Source organism: Leuciscus leuciscus, assembly GCF_965113295.1.
Source record: "Leuciscus leuciscus genome assembly, chromosome: 7".
Classification (NCBI taxonomy): Eukaryota; Metazoa; Chordata; class Actinopteri; order Cypriniformes; family Leuciscidae; genus Leuciscus; species Leuciscus leuciscus.
In genome coordinates this window covers 18,787,447-18,800,028 of record NC_138731.1, presented here as the reverse complement: position 1 = coordinate 18,800,028, position 12,582 = coordinate 18,787,447, and the positions used below count along the sequence as shown (strand labels likewise).

The 12,582-nt window shown below is 37.3% G+C and overlaps 1 protein-coding gene and 1 long non-coding RNA gene across 2 annotated transcripts in view; one reads left to right on the top strand and one right to left on the bottom strand.

Moving 5' to 3' along the window:
- LOC309503198 overlaps nucleotides 1–12,582 on the bottom strand; it is a 419,995-nt gene that overhangs the window by 303,891 nt on the left and 103,522 nt on the right. The window lies entirely within an intron of this gene.
- Nucleotides 4,082–12,582, top strand: part of myo16 (myosin XVI) — a 236,169-nt gene continuing 227,668 nt past the window's right edge. The window contains exon 1 of the mRNA XM_082175792.1: nucleotides 4,082–4,209. The gene's annotated coding sequence lies outside the window, so the exon portion shown is untranslated. The remainder of the gene's footprint in view (nucleotides 4,210–12,582) is intronic.

Genomic DNA, 12,582 nt, shown 5'->3' with positions numbered 1-12,582 from the left:
TAAATGACAATATCCTGGCCGGACTACTGTTGTCAGTGATATAAGTATTTGAAATGAACATGATTTCTTAATGTCTAGTGACATATCAGGGCCATTTTATGATTAATTGAAATACATTTCTTACATACGGTTCCTTTAAGTTCAGTAATTTCACTTAAATGGCAATGAAAAATACCTATGAATTGTCATTTAAGTGAAATTACCGAACTTACAAGCTTGATAAAAATGATCATACCTCCCAGTTATTGGTATTAATCTGGCACCTGGTACTAATTTCCTTAATTATCTGACAAACCCCATTTAACTGACAGCATTCCTGTTTGGATAACTTTACAATTTTCACAGACTTTGCAAAGGTTCGCCTTAGACTGAAACCCTGCGGTAGCAGATTGTCCAAATGAAGGCCTAAGTGGGATGACCCTTTCAGCCATTGCAAACAAAGTTGGTCATTCCAAATCTGTGATTTTTAGAACATTGCAGCTTTACAATGACACTAATTCATTCAAGTCCCCTCAAAAGGCTGGTTGTCCAACGCTATCTCACAACCAATTCGTACGAGTGATAAAAAGGTGGCTAATTCGTACGAATTCGTACGACCTCACTCGTACGAATTTGTACGATTTGTCTAAACCCACGTGATGGGTAGGTTTAGGGGCGGGGTCAGGGGTAGGTCATTCACAGCAAAAATCGAATTTTTTGCACAGCAAACTAATTTGTACGAGTAAGGTCGTATAAATTCGTACGAATTAGCCACCTTGTAGAATTCGTATGAATTGCCGTGAGATCAGGCTGGGTTGCCCATGTAAGACAAAATGCTTGAAAGGACAGGATAATGTGGACTCTCTCAATGGGGAATTGGTTCAACACTGCAGCTGGAATTGCTCGCCACTTCAGTGCTGAACAGAGTAAGGGAATGTCTCGGCACACAGTGTCTCGCCGTTTAAGAGAATTTGGACTGAAAGCCTCTCTGCATCAACCAAGCCTGTGATCAGCAGATAAAATCAAAAGGCTGGGAGCATGTTGTGTGGACAGGGGAGAACTGGTCCAAAGTTCACTTGTCCAAAGTGATGAGAGAAAGTTTCATTTACATGGGTCCGATGGTAAACATTATATTCGGTGTAAAACTGAACCCAAAGTGCATAAAGAAGTCATTGAAAGATAGAGGAGGAAGTGTCATTGTCTGGGGGACGTTTTCTGCAGCAGGAGTTGGACCTCTTATACAGCTGGGTGGATGGCAGGGTGCATCCAAATGTTAATCAGAACCTCCTTCGGCAACATGTGGTTCCTTCCCTGCGAGTATCTCCCAATCTGCTTCCTTGAAGCAAAGAACATTGAAATAATGAAATGGCCAGCTCAGAGTCCTGATCTAAAACCGATTGAAAATCTCTGGAAAATCCTTGGCGACAAAGTGATAGATAAGGGTTACGTTTACACGACAAAGATATGCAGAGAAAACAGAGACGTTTTTTCTTTGAGTTTTCCGTGTACTGACGATACCATTGCAAAAACGATCCCCATTCACACGGCTCCGTGAAAACCACAAAAAAAACCCTGTATTCTGCTGCCAAGCCATTAGATGGCATGAACACGTAATATGCATGTATGTGCATTACATCATCGTCTTCAAAGATTCCTGTTTTTGTTGTTTACACAGAGACCGTTTTCAAAAACGTGCAATTTGAAACCCGTTTTCAAAAGTTTGCGTTTTCAGGCTACCCAAAACGTCATTGGCGTGTAAACAAACGGCCAAAATGCATGTCGGCCAAACGGTGTCGTGTAAACAGCCCCTAAGAACCCAACTACGGAAGAGACTGGAAAAAGAGTGGACCAAGATCAGTGTGAGAAACCAGTGATGTCCTGAAGTCATTCAAAGCAGGGGCCTCTAGGCTCTACACTTCCTACAAATGTTTGACAGCTGTAGGCTAACCCTCAACATTTTAAGTTGTAATCTTCTTTTGTGCTACTGTTGTCTAATTTTGATTGTGTTTTCCACAAAATAAAAGTTATTGCTGAAGTGCCTTGGTTATTTTGTAAAACATGCCAGTTGAACAGTGGTGTATCCACAGCTAACATTCCTTCAAATTTTGAGTGATGATATTTAAAAGACAAAAATCAAGTGTTTATATACTGTTTTCTATTTTTGATTTCCATATACATACACACCCACAGGCCCCTTTAGGTACATCTGTTCAACTGCTCATTAACAAAAATATCGAATCAGCCAATCACATGGCAGCAACTCAATGCATTTAGGCATGTAGACATGGCCAAGACGAATTGCTGAAGTTCAAACTGAGCATCAGAATGGAGAAGAAAGGTGATTTAAATGATTATGAACGTGGCATGGTTGTTAGTGCCAGACGGGCTGGTCCGAGTATTTCAGAAACTGCTAATTTACTGGGGTTTTTTTTTGTTTTTTTCACACACAATCATCTCTAGGGTTTACAGAGAATAGTCTAAAAAAAGAGAAAATATCCAGTGAGAGGCAGTTCTGTGGGTTAAAATGGCTTTTTGATTCCAGATGTCAGAGGAAAAATGGCTAGACTGGTTCCAGCTAATAGAAAGGCAACAGTAACTCAGATAACCACTCGTTACAACCGAGGTCCGCAGAAGAGCATCTCTGAACGCACAACACGTCGAGCCTTGAAGCAGATGGGCTACAGCAACAGAAGACACACCGGGTGTCGCTCCAGTCAACAATTCATATGGGCTCACCACAATTGGACAACAGACGATTGGGAAAATGTTGCCTGGTCTGATGAGTCTCGATTTCTGCTGAGACATTCAGATGGTATGGTCAGAATTTGGCATAAACAACGTGAAAGAATGGATCCATCCTGCTTCAACAGTCCTATCAACAGTTCAGGCTGGTGGTGGTTTCATAGTGTGGGTGATATTTTCTTACCACACTTTGGTACCAATTGAGCATAATTGAAATGCGACAGCCTTCTTGAGTATTGTTGCTGACCATGTCCATCCCTTTACGACCACAGTGCACCATCTTCTGATGGCTAATTCCAGTAGGATAACTCGCCATGTCACAAGCTCAAATCATCTCAAACTGGTTTCTTGAACACGTCAATGAGGTCACTATACTCGAATGGCCTCCACAGTCACCAGATCTCAATCCAATAAAGCTCCTTTGGGAGATTCATATCATGGATGTTGAGCAGAAAAATCTGTAGCAACTGCTTTCATGTCAATATGGACCAAATGTTTCCAGCAGCTTGTTGAATCTATGCCATGAAGAATTAAGGCAGTTCTGAAGGCAAAAGGGGATCCAGCCCGGTACTAGCAAGGTGCACCTAATAAAGTGGCCAGTGTGTGTGTGTGTGTATAATATATGTATATATATATATATATATATATATATATATATATATATATATATATATATATATATATATATATATATATATATAGAGAGAGAGATAGATAGATTTGGTTGTATGACTAAAGTTTTGTGGGAATTCAAAACTTTCTCACTCGCTCACATCACTTCTTTGTCTTTTGGTCAGTTTAAAAGGGTTAAGTGTCTTTGTTATGCAGATGGGAACCAGCAACAGTCCTGTGAACGTTAAAACAGCCTCTAAGAGAAGATGAGTGTAGCTTACCAGTCTACAGCAAACTTCTCACACCTTGCTCTGTTTGTTTGTTAACTGAAGAACATAATGTGTGTACACTGTATGTATGTGTACGTTACACATTTCAGCACCCCTCGTGTCTCGCTTCCCCTCCCCCAATACAATTTCATGGCCAGCAGAAGTCCTGTGTCACCGTTTCACAGCAGCTGCTCTTTGCTTAGATGTAATCAGAGATTTGGAGTGTCCGTCTTTCTCAGTTCATCTAGCATACAGCTCTGTTCTGAAGAATTTGCCCTTCTTTTTTTAATATAGACTCAAATTGGATCCTGTTGTGACTCCCCCCCCCTCTCTCTCTCTCTCTCTCTCTCTCTCTCTCTCTCTCTCTCTCTCTCTCTCTCTCTCTCTCTCTCTCTCTCTCTCTCTCTCTGATTTGGCCCGGGCAATCAGATGAGTTAGTTGTGGAAGACACTAGCCCATGGGAGCTCTGTGGAGTGGAAGCAGCTTTTGTAAATCACAGAGCTCTCTATGCGTAAGAGATACAAAGAGAGCAAGGAAGTGTGTGGAGCAATGCAAAAGATCTCTGGATTATATTCACTGCAAGAGAAGAAGAGAACAGGACTATGAGGTGAGTGTGATACAGTGTGTCTATGGGGTTCGTATTGCTATACTTTTGATGGGGAAACAAAGTTCTGGGACAAAACTGGGCATACTCATGAGAAAGGATTCATAAATAACATAGTTTATGGTTATTCTGAAAATGCAAGTTATTTTAGGGTTAGGGATAGAGTTCAGGTTAGTATAGGGCAACATTAACTATGACTACAATTTTTTTAACTTCAACAGTTTTGAATATTTAGTTTCATCATTGTAGTCAAAATAACTGGTAACACTTAATTTTACAGTGACCTTGTTATACATGTTACATGTAGTTGCTGTTATAATAACTATAAATTATGCATTATTACATGCAGCTAACCTTAAACCTAATCCTAACCCTAACTCTATAGTAAGTACATTATTATTACTCAGTACTTAAATGTATGATTACACTGCAACACGGACACCTTAAAATAAAGTGTAACCAAATAATAAATATATATATATATATATATGTTCTGCAACATTTAAAATTTGGGGTTGTTAAATTTGTTAATATTTTTGAAAGAAGTCTGCATGTTCAACATGGCTGCATTTATTTATGTGTAAAAGTTCAGCAAAAACTGTAATATTGTGCAATATAAAAATTTTAAATAGCTGTTTTCAATGTAATCTATTTAAAAATGTAATTTATTCCTGTGATGACCAAGCTGTATTTTCAGCATCATTACTCCAGTCTTAAGTGTCACATGATCCTTCAGAAATCATTGTAATATGCTGATTAGCTGCTCAAGAAACATATCTTTGGTGAAAACAGTTGTACTGATTAATGTGATACTTCCCCCCAGAATTCTTTAAAATAGAAATCTTTTATAACATTATAAATGTCTTTACTGTCACCTTTTGATCAATTTAATGCATCCTTGCTGAATGAAAATACACCAACTCTCAAAACCCTCTTTTTGGGGGGGGATGTCCTCATTTTGTAAAAATGGTATCAAGTAAATATATATATATATATATGTCATTATTATGAAAAAGATGTTGAAAGTTTTCTGTCAGGGTTAGGTTATAGTATTATAACTAGCTGTGTATAAAGACAGTAGATGTCAATGGAATGTTCCTATTTAGATTAAATAAACTTGTGTGTGTGATAAGTTTTCTTGTAGACTGACCTCAGTCCATAGGTACACTTAGCTCACACACTGTATTAGTAATACCACATTATTAATTTTAATAATGAAATATGAAGATCTTGATTGATCTTGATTGAAATCTTGTCATTTGTCCCTAAAGTCCCCTCTGTTGATTTCAGTTCAACGTTCTGGAGCAAAAGACTGGAAACTTTCTTTACAATATTAATTCGACAATTCGACAATCAGAGTTTTCTCTGAATTTGAATGGGGGGGTGGGGGGTGGGGTCCATTGGATCTACACTGCTTGGCAGTTGGCACTGCAATGTTTCTGCTATTTTTGGATTGTAAGTTTGTTTGTCTTGTCTGAGGACATGGGTTAATGTCCAGCGGTTGTTAGTAAATTGGTGTCGACATAGGCAGCGTGTTTTGTTTATGCTCATTAAGCTATTGCGTTTAAACAGCTTTCTCTCTCTGGAGGGTATTGTTTCCTCTAGACTGCAGTGCTAATAGGATAGAATCTCTATAGTGGAGAGAAACGGTGTCAAAATTGGCTACGGTTTTGGGGTTGTTCTAGCACCTCAGATGAGCGTTCAGTGTCCAAATGAAACTGCTGTCACTGCTTTACCAATTAGAAGTTCAATTTAGTTCTGTACACACAATTAGTTGAGTGAATTTGGTTATAGATAGTCACTTTCATAAATAGCAATCCTCTGTGCATTCAGAGCGGTATGAAGAGTGCTAACCGTATTCAGCAGCAGCAGTGCGTACCTGGTCTAAGAGTGTGTCACTGAATATTCTGCATTCACACACAGGAAATGCAGCTTTCTGGTGTACAGAAGTGGGTCAAGAGTAATTGTGCGTATGGTATCACGGGTGGTGGTAGAAAGGCAATATCAGTGAGTTATGGGTTGTATAGATGCCTTCAGACTGATCTAGATCTAGAGGGCCTGGAACAAATCCACCATATTAACCTGATTTAGGGGGTCGGTTGAAACCAATGCGACTTTTTTCTTTCAGGTTTCAACAGTGTGTGTTTGTGCAGTCAGTTCATCATCATGAACCTATAACACTTTGGATGTGTGGATGTTTGAGTGGACATTATACCTTTAAAAAAAATTTTTTTTTTTTTTTTTGTGATTTTTATTATTTATTTAGCCTGAAAACAGCCATGTTTCCATACACGTTACTGACAGAGTAAAAAAGTGTAAAAATTCCATTTGCCAATTCCACCCAATTGGCCTTTTACCGATAAAATGGTGTGCGTATAATAACATCATTCTTTTAAAAAAAAAATAATAATGAGTCATCGCATAAGTTTTGGTCTATGTGCTAAAAAAAAAAAAAAACCTTGAGACGTTTCCATAATTAATTTTATGAATAGTGCGAATTCTATATCTTTCACATCCCAGATATCCCCAAATTGTTGTAAAAATGGAGAGAGTTACTGAGGGTACATGTAGACGGATATGTAATTCTGTCATATGACACAACATATATTTATAAAAAGTGTTTCCAAATGAGTTTTTCATGACATTTTAAGTATAAATAGAATTTGACAACAGAGTTAAACAACACTTGTGTCAGCACTTATGAAATTTTATTGATATTTAGTATTTCTATCAGCTATAGCGGTAAACATTTGCACACACACACACAAAAAAACCTTAGCAGGAAATATGCAGATGAATATATATTAAAAGCTCTGAGGTGGGAAAAAAATAGCACTGGTAGCAAATAATGTAGGATAGGAACTATTACTCTCTCCACACATTTATTATAATAGGTTTGTATGCCATTGTTAGAACTTAATGTTAATAATGGTGTCTTTACATTAAATTGTTAAATTACTATATTACAATTTTATGCACAAAAATGGTCTAGTTAATACAAGAACCAATGTTGCTACTTCCATAATCGGCCTTGGTAATATTCAGCTCTAAAGGGAATAAGTGTTCTCAGTGTACGAACAACATCTTTCCCAAGGGACAGAGACAATCATCATTAGTATTTTTCCCCCTTTCACACATCTTTTTCTCCTCAATCTTATTTTTTTTTATCAGTTAATGCATCTGAGACGCCATGACAGTCTAATCGAATTCTCTCCCTCCTTCCTGCGATTGCCTGTGGAGGAATATTTATCTGAAGTTATCTAAAGACTGATATCTTCCTATCTTTCTCCAAGCCATTCTATTTCACATCTTCCCTCATAATTCATAAACAGCAGCTGTTTGGAGACCTGTTGTTGGTTTACTAGAGACTGTAACTCATGTTTACAGCTTGTCCTTGTTTTTTTCTGGTCAGCTGTTGACATGTTTTTCGATAAGGGTATTATATGAATTAAGTTGTCTGCAATGTAAAGTGTAATTCTAAAGACATGATTCAAGCAGAATGCTAAGAATAGGCTGAGGGTCTTGGCTTTCTCTCTTTCTTTCTGAAATGGATAGAAAGCTGAGAGTGCGTGATGATGGATGACTATCCATAAGATTGCATACTTGAGAGAAATGCGAGGATTGTCTGACGGATAATGCTAGTGCTGAAGGAGGGAAATTTGCAGCGTAATTGCACCGAATTAAGATTTTGTTACAGAGAACTGGGTTTAAACTGATAGTGTGATCAGAAAAATGTTTGCAATCTCGAGAATGCTTCAGGAGTTTGGCCATTTGTTACATTCGTGAAGTGGCACACACACTAATAGGGCCCAGCTTGGGCTGCTTTCTATTATTGGGCTCCTGGGTTGAGTGGTTTGTCGTACTGTGTTTCCTGTTGGGCTCCTGGAGAATTTCCAAACTTACAGATCCATTTCAGCTCCCTACATCCTTTTAGTCAGCAGCTGATTGGACTGATGGTGAGTAGGTAAAATGCAAGAAACAATTCAATTTGAAGCATTATAGTAAACTTTCATCAGGCGAGGGTCATTCCTGTTATTCAAGCCCATTTGCCAACTATATAGCTGCAATTTAAGGACAAGTCCACCAGACTTGATCTGGTCAAGATCAGACACTTCAACTTTATTCATTATAGCGTGATTATTTGCATTTCAACAGGACGGATATAAAGAGCAATTAGTCATTGACGGTTATCTTGCATAAGGGTATCAACCTGAAGTTCAGTTGATTAAATTTAACTATATATTGACTTGTATATTATAATACTGTTGTCTATAATTTTTCTGTTGTTTTTCCACTAAAAATAATGCCACTTCCTGGAAGATATTTGTATTAAATGGTCATGGCACGAGGAATCAAATTGTCCTTGATCTTTTGACATATCCTGCAAGTGTCATAGCTTAAAACATCCTAGTACAAAAAATTAAATAAAATAAAATGTAAATACATTTACAGTATGTAGCCAAACTCAAAAACCAGTTAACTTTTAAAGGGATTCTTCACCCAAATATGAAAATTCTCTCATCATTAACTCTCCCTCATGAGTTTCATGAAGATATTTTGAGAATGTTTGCCAGTCAATGGGCTCCAATTGTTTGGTTCCCAACGTTCTTCAAAGTATATTTTATGTTCCACAGAAGAAAGAATATCTTCAGGTTTAGAATGACATGAGGGTGAGTAAATGATGACAGAATTAAAATCTTTGGGTGGAGAATGATCATTTCAGTCCATTTCAGAAGACCAATGTTGTAAGTAAAGGCAGGGATATGTGTAAAAAGGATGGTCGCATGGTTCACCTGTTCCTGGCAGACGATAGGTGGCCTTGCTAACTCTGTTTCCCATTCCAGGCTATAATTGGTGACTGTCTTGGCCGGGTAACAGTGTCAGAGCTGACGTCTGGGCCCGTCTGGACATGCAGTGAGACTAAGGGAGGGTTATGTTTGTGTCAGGAGTTAAATTAGTTACTGAGTGTTGCATTAGAAGACATTACAATTTACACATTACAAAGACAATCTAATTTAGGGGGGATTTACTTGAAAAAGTGGGATTTAGTTGAAAAAAGCTAAGAAACAGTATAACTCAATAATTGCTAGTGTATTTCACAAAAAAAAAAAAAAAAAAAAAAAAAATGGAATGGCATGTAACACATTGAATTAAGTGGGAGATTTGAAAGTAGAATGACAATAAAGATATAGAGCGTATGTAGCCCCGCCCATTTTCAGCGCTGCGTTTGTTGTGTTCTGTCGTCCGGTTTGTATTTGCACAGCATGTAGGTTGGATTTTTCGGATTTATGAATGAACCGCTCGATTTAAAATCTGTAGTTTAAAAAAGTCTACTGACATTTGTTATCAAACATTAATAACTGATCAATGTTCAGTTCAATGTTCAGTTCTGATCAATGTCCATGATAACTTTCATTAACTCTACAATAAGTAAATGTAAGTAATTTAAGTAAATAAATAAAAAACATTGACATCCAATTAGAATCCAACCTGCAGCTTGAGCATTTAAAGCAGCAGATGACAAAACTGCAGTGCACCTTTAGAATAGAACAGAATGTTGTGTGGATGCTAATGCAGTTATTGTTATACAGTTATCTTTATAGTAATCAATCTTGGTGTGAACCGGCATTAAGTGTCATAAATTGCATTTACAGAGCATGGAAGAAATGCTAAAGAGGAAACCTCCTTTTAGTTTTTTTTGTGGATTCTTGCTAATTTAGTTGTGATTTGCATGGACTTATATGCAAAGTTCTGGGTGCCAACAGTAAGTGTGTGTGTGTGTGTGTGTGTGTGTGTGTGTGTGTGTGTGTGTGTGTGTGTGTGTGTGTGTGTGTGTGTGTGTGTGTGTGTGTGTGTGTGTGTGTGTGTGTGTGTGTGTGTGTGTGTGTGTGTAGGAGCTCTGGGAGCAGCTGGCGGGCTCTTGGGGCTTTGGAATGGTATGTTACCATGGGCAGGTGCGCAGAGCAGATTGGCAGAAGTCTCCTGGATCAGTGATCACACACAGACTGTCCACGGAGCAGACAGCCTACACACACCCACATACATGCATACAGTTACAGCAACTTCATTTGTTTACCTCATTTTTTTTTTTTTTTTTTTTTTGAGAATGTCATAAAACGATACCTCTAATATATACTACCGTTCAAACGTTTGATATTGGTAAGATTTTTAAATGCCTCTTATGCTCACTAATTCTGCATTTATTTGACCAAATATACCTTCAAACAGTAATATTGTGAAAGAACTCTATTTTCATATATTTTAAAATGTAATTTATTCCTCTGATGGCAAAGCTTAATTTTCAGCATCATTACTCCAGTCTTCAGTCCAAATCGTTCCAATAAGCTGATTTAATGATCAAGAAACATTAATATTATTATCAATGGTGAAACAGTGGGGCTGCTTAATATTTTTGTGGAAACTGTGATAGGGAAGTATGCCATAGATTTTGTCATTTTCGTAAAAAATGGCTTAACGGGTAAATACACCCAAAAATGGAAATTCTGTCATTAATTACTCATGTCGTTCCAAACCCGTAAGACTTTGTTCATCTTTGAAACACAAATGAAAATCTTTTTAATGAAATCTGAGAGATTTCTATCCCTCCATTTACAGCCTAAGCATCTACTACTTTCAAGCCCTTGAAAGCTAACATCATTAAAGTAATCCATGTGACTCCAGTGGTTTAACCTCAGTTTTATGAAGCGACATGAGTGCTTTGTTTGTGCAAACCCCCCTTTGTCTTTACTTTAAGGTCTTCACTACCTTTCTAGGGTTTGAAAGTGGTAGTTGCGTAGACTGTCAATGGAGGGACAGAAAGCTCTCAGATTTGACATGAGGGTGAGTAATTAATGGCAAACAAATAGCATTTTTGGGTGAACTAACCCTTTAATTAGTTGTCTCTGAGATATGATAAAGTATTTTAACATTGTAAAAAATAAAAATAAACTTGCTTTAGCATTAAATTAAACATAACAGAGAATGCCACAAAGTCTCGTGAGATGAGTGATGCAAGAATAACCTCTGAGCATTGAATCTTTTCTCTGGATACTTATTTCAGGCTAAAATCTGATTTATTTCAAGATAAAAAGGGACATACATATTCCAGCTCTTGGTGGTCTCTCTTGAGTATAGTGATGGTTGGAGGAACGATGGGAATGGACAGAAAAGAGATAGAGAAATACAAAATGCCATATGATGTCAGAATGAGAGGTTGCAGAGCGGTGGAAATGAGCTGAAGATGGAATATGTAATAAGAGAAGGAAGATGAAGAGAACGGCTCACGTCAGCTCTTAGAACTCTCACAGCAGTGTTGATGAATTGAAAATATGAAGAACAAAGACATGAGGAATATGTTTGTGTGTGTGCATGCATGAAACAGATGGGTAGAGAGCAGAAGAGCCATATTTAGCTGGATAAATCGGAGATCAGGAGATTTGGTATTCGTCTGTCTTCTATACATGTTCATTGCATGTTGTGGTCTGGCAATATTTGTGCTGCTCCACTCAAGCCACTCAACTATGTGAAAGAACAGATGGTTAGAGGGAAGACAGTCATACAAAAGGCACAATATTATTCATATATTGTTTCTAGAGTCTTGCTCTCTCTGTCTCATGCTCTCTAGGTGAGTGACATGTTAGATGGTACTCAGACAATCATGCAATAAAGGAGTTATTCACCCACAAATTAATTGAAAGTCACTATTTACTCACCCTCATGTTATTATAAACCTCTATGTTGTTATTTCATTTTTAACGGCAACATGTTCTCATTCCCATGGCATCAAATAAAGCACCTCAGTACAGTGTGTTTTGATGCTTTCAGTGAGAAACCTTTGGCATCAATAGACTGACATCAAGAGCAGAAATGTACAGAATATAGATACAAAAAATGTATGATAATAAAGCTAGTTTCTCAAAATGTATTGATAATTGTGCTAGCTAAAATGTTTACATGCTTGTGTTTATTCCAAAATAAGGATTTCTTATTGGTTACACTTATAGGTTTAAGTGTACACTTATAGCTTATAGGTTCTTATTGGTTTAATTATTTAAATGTTATTTTTGAGCACCTATACTGATCCCTACCCTTAAACTTAACCACTTCTAAGTAATATAAAATAAAAAATAAAACATAACATAACATATAGATAAAAATATGAATGAATGAATGAATGAATGAATGAATGAATGAATGAATAATGAATGAATGAATGACAAAAGAACTGTAAACATTACGGTAAATTGGCAGTTGTGGTTACAAAAATTAACCACATGTTAATTGGGGGGGTGGTTATTGCGAGTTTACTTTTATCTTCACGCTACGTGTTTTATATTTTTAAGATGTGGCTAGGTTTAGGGCTGTTCAAATTGATTC